Source organism: Tiliqua scincoides, chromosome 1 (assembly GCF_035046505.1).
Source record: "Tiliqua scincoides isolate rTilSci1 chromosome 1, rTilSci1.hap2, whole genome shotgun sequence".
Classification (NCBI taxonomy): domain Eukaryota; kingdom Metazoa; phylum Chordata; class Lepidosauria; order Squamata; family Scincidae; genus Tiliqua; species Tiliqua scincoides.
The window spans coordinates 19,093,670-19,098,839 of NC_089821.1; positions in this window are offsets into that span (position 1 = coordinate 19,093,670).

Consider the following 5,170-nt stretch of genomic DNA (forward strand, 5'->3'; position numbering starts at 1 on the left):
GCCAGTCAGAGGAGCAAATCTAAACCGCATTCTCTGGAACATATAGGGAGACTGGCCAAATGGCTCATCATACCCACTGAGGGTCAGGTTCTGCTTATAGGCATGCTTAGCATTTAACTTGCTTCTAGATTGTTGCAGTTAAACACTTGCAAGTCCTGGATTCATAAATCCAAACCCTGATGTTGAGGGTGGGAGCCAATCATTCTTCTTTTATCTCATTCACTCTTGTTGTAAAACAAAGCTTCACAGGTGAAACCTATGGCAGTCTTGCCCAAGAAAAGCAAGCGCTATAGAGTGCGCTGAGCTATAGCTAGATGTGTTTGTTTCCAATGAGTGATAGGATTACAGCCCAAGTGTTACTGAATACAATGGGTTTACTTCTAAATAAAGTAAATAACACCATTTTCAAACACCTCTAGCTATAGAGGTGGGCATTTCGATATAAACCATAAATCTCTTTAAGCTGGGGGGGGTAGCTAAAATTGCATGCCCACAATTATGGCGCAAATAGCATAATTTGGCTCCCAGTGTGGTATGGTCTTAACACTTTCCTGGGCATCTCAGTTCTCATTTTAAAAAAAATTTCAAGATTATAGGAAGTGTCTGTGAAAGGGAACTCAATTATATTAATGGTTTTAAGAGCATGTGCTTGCGCGCTTGTTCAGTGGACTGTCAATCAAGTTATTATTAGTAAGGTAGTGTAGAAGACTTTTAACTATTTCCAACACAACTATCACCACATCCTGTGACAAGGAGTTACACAGACTAATTACACACAAGGTAAAGAAATATTTTTCTTTCTGTTCTGACACTCTGGCCACTCAGTTTTAGTGAATGTTCCCTGGTTCTGGTTGTGCAAGAGGGAAAAGAAATCAGTTTGTTCATCCCCTGCATAATTTTATACATCTCAATCATGTTATTCCTTGGGCACCTTTTTGCTATACTCGGGAGCCCCAAACATTGTGGTCTTTCCTCATAAGGAAGGTTTTCCAGCCCACTAAACATTTTGGTCACTCTCTGCACCTTTTCCAGTTCCACTGTAACCTTTTGGACCGGACCTGGACACAATACTCCAGATGTGGCCTTACCATTGATTTGTACAATTGCATAAGATTGGCCTTTTTATTCTTGACTACTGCTGCATACTGGGTCGACACTTTCATCAGGCACCCCAAGATCTCTCTCCTGATCTGTCATAGACAGCTCAGAACCCATTAGCCTAAATGTGAAGTTTTGATTTCTTTCCCAATGTGCATTACTTTATACTTGCTTGCTTTCAAGTGCATCTGCCATTTTTCTTCCCATCATCCTACTTTAGAGAGATCTTTCTGGAGCTCTTCTCAATCCCTTTTGGAATTTCACCAGCTGGAAAAGTTTAGTGTCAACCACAAACTTGGCCACTTTGCTGCTTATCCCCAACTCCAGATTATTTATCAACATGTTGAAAAGCACCAGTCCTTTCCTTAGGGCACAATGAGGAAGCTGCTTGAATATTTTGCTAATGAGGCTATTCCATATTTCCAAAGCTAGGTGTGCAAAATTGATATTTTTTGGAATCAGTACCCCAAATTCACATAAAACCACCATAAATTTTGAAAAAGTTTCTCTGTTTCACAGGCTGTGAAAATATCATTTAAATGTCATAGTTTATTTAAAGAATAAGATTATGTATCAATAAGAAAGGCATTATGTATTTTTCAGAGAATAAATACCAGACACACAATGCTAAAACAATAAAGCTAGCTTCCTAGGCTTACTTGAGCTATTTCTAACCTGATTCTTTCAAACTCCTGAGCATAAGCCAAATTGGCTCTCTACCTGCAACATCACATCTGGTAGAACCAGGATGGAATGGTGATGAGTTGCATTCCCCTTCCAACCAAAGGGCTCCTTTATACCTTGGAGTTAGCTACCAGCCAACCAGAGGCTCAGGCCAACTGAAACCTGGAAGGATGATGCAATCTTCTGGGTAACTGTCAGTCACTTGCACTGATCCTCTTACAGGTGGAGAATCACAGCTCTAACCAATTTCTGATTAGTCCAATCTTGGAGTGCTAGGTTCTAGCTACCTACCTATCTTGTTTTACGCTGACCAGAATGCACCACAAGGTAACAAGGGCTTTCTCTCACATCCAATTAAACCAGGTTCCTACACAGCTGCTGAAAAGTGACTGCAGGCTTACAATTGGAGTCAAACCGAGGCCCATGATCTTTACCTGTTTATCACTTTGGAATTGCAGCCCTGACCTGGATCAGGTAAAGCATATCCATTCTCTTTCCTTCACTCTACCTGCACTTGCTCCCTATAGATGGAACTGCAGGGCTACCAACTCTCTAAACAAAGCTGTAGAAGTTTCTGGACCTTGCTGTGCACTGGCACAGACTCCAGTTCTTTGACAACTTGAAGGGCATTAGATACAGGTAAGCAACCTGTTCTTCCAACTTATCCCACCCGCTTTAAGTAGCTCTGGTTGTGTCTTTTCCCCTCGCTTAAAGCCTGTTTAAGAGTGAAGGGTCTGTTTATGCTTACACTAACAAAACCTGCTTTCTAACGTGGCTGATTTCCCCAGAGTCCTCTTTGCCTTTCTAGTTAAAACTGAATTGGTTCTGTTGTAAGTCTGTGTACGTGTGAAATAATCGTACAAGGTGAATGAATTCTGTAGGCTATTTCGTGTGATACAAGGTTCAGTATTTTATGATCAGGTGTGGAATGATCCTGCTTCCAGTTAACGTGAGTTCAGGTGTAGATTGAAAAGTATTTTGGAAGGAATTTGGTAGAGTAGCATTGATTTTTGTAATTTGCTACTCTTGACTTCTGTCCCATTTACTGTTTTCACAAAAATCATAAGGAAGTAACACAGGAAGGTATTTTGCCCCAAATTCTTATTGCAGTTCTGGTTTGGGAAGCCAAAAGGTGCTGTGTGTTCCTCGTTTGTGATGGTGTGGTTAAGTAATGTTGGAGCCTTCCTTATAGTCTGCAGTGGGAGAGGGGTATCCCAGAAACTACTTGCACCAAAAGTTTTCATTTGTGATGCAGTTTGTTACCTCTGATTCTTTGAGGCTTAATAATAGTTGGTAAAGGGCACCAGTGATTGGGTTGTTTCACTGTAATTAATACATCAACAGGTTACACTTTTTTGCATAATCTGCTGTATCTGTTCTTTGTCAATGTGTTATGTATATCTTTGATTTTTTAAATTAAGTTATTTTATGTCAGAAGAATATTTAAAACAAAGAGCAAATTAAAGTTGATAGGCTATTTTTGCTCTTTCTCTTTGCTTATTTTGAATGTACTGTAAAAAAAAATGTAAGCCAAGAATCCCAAGCAGGCTTGGTTCAATGTCTAAAATTACTGTATTACAGTGTAATGCTATGTTAGGGCACACAGTCTTGAATAAAACTGTTACAAACAGTCACTGCATGGTGGCCTGTTCATTCTCCCTCTGCAAAAATAGGTTGCCTTGAAACACTGGAAACTTTATCCTATTGTAGGTGTTATGCATCTGTCATCAGTCCCCATGTAGCTCTGCCTCTACAGAGAATTTCTGATTTAATTCAGATATACTTCCTTTAATCTGTGGATTGTTATAGGCTGTTTGAATCTTGATCCTAATCTGGGTAGCTTGATTTAAATGAAGGCAATTTAATTGTGGAGATTTGCCATTTTGAAAAGTGTGTTTTTCCTGAACAAGCATTCATATTGTCTAGTTGCTATAACAGTTATAACATTGTGGTTTGCAGCTACATTAGACCCTTTAGACAACCAAGAAGCATAATCTCAGTTTTTGGCCATGCAATCCATGTGCCTTTTACATTGCAGAATAGAAAACACCTATCTCTTTTGGTTCTCTGTGCTGTACATTTATAAGGATACTAAAAAAGATTGCTTGAAAAGGCTGATACTGTAATCCTATGGACACTAATTGGGAAGTACCATCAAATTGAATTTAATTCAAGTAAACATGCTGTAATGAATATCCAGAGCATTCCAGAAACATATTCGTAGTTATTGAAGAAATTAGTGTTTCTCTATGTCAGGGGTCTCCAAACTTTTTGGCCAGAGGGCTGCATCAAATATCTGGCGTAGTGTGGAGGACTGGGAAAAAAATTTAAATATAAAATTTAAATAAATTAGAGATGGAACTTAGATGAGTGAGTAAATGAATGAATGGGCTCATTCATTCAATCTCTCTGGCTCTCAGAACACCCTCCAGACACAATCAGAGCACAGTTCTGGTCATGTTCAATTGAGTGGGCCAGAAGCTTTCAGGGGACAAGAGGCTGGCCATGGGCCAGAAAGAGACTTGCTGTGGGCTGCGTCTGGCCCCCAGGTCAGGGTTTGGAGACCCCTGCTCTGTGTGATACAAAGTAGATCATCATGGGAACCCATAGTTGCTTGACTATACCTTTTTAATAACTTTTTTCTCCATCTGCCATATACCTGCCAACTGCAGGTGATGCTTCGTGCGTCTGATTAAGAGGAGTGTAGTGCATGAATGCTTATGCTGAAATAAATTTGTAAGGTTTTTTTTTGGATTTGTGATGTTTTCCCAATTTTATTATAATAGCTGTTTAATGTGCGAAAACTGTTTTGAACACATTTTAGTAAAAAGAAGCTATACCGGCTTCCTCTGTATTCAGTTTCACTTATCTGCAATCCACAGATTCTCCCCCATTGCACAAATGTTTGCTGTTGTGTTGTTTTTTAGCCCTCCAACCTGCTTCCTCTTCTTTCTGCTTCCTGTTAGCATTTGCAGGTAGCAGAGAGACAGAGGAGACGGTGGGTCAAAGGTAAAGTCTTTGCATAATGATCAAAGATTTGCATGATGAAGGGGCAATTTTTTGAACTGCTTCTATATGATTCGCTACAATTCACTGTTTCCAATATCCACAGTAGCAGCAAGAACCTACCCTGCAGATATGGGGAGATGCCTGTATAGATGTCTCTAGGAGTGAATAAATAAAGGCCACATTCAAACATTTCAAGTTTATATGAATATGAGATATCATGTTCCCTTATTCACTCTTGCATGAAATGCAGGCTGCCTACTCTTACTCTTGGATTCACTTAGAAGGAAAGTTCAAAGGTGAACAAGGTGTTTCTGACTCAATTTTTGATGCCCTCTTAATGTTTACATCTTTTCAAACTTCACAGCAGCCAGCAGATGAC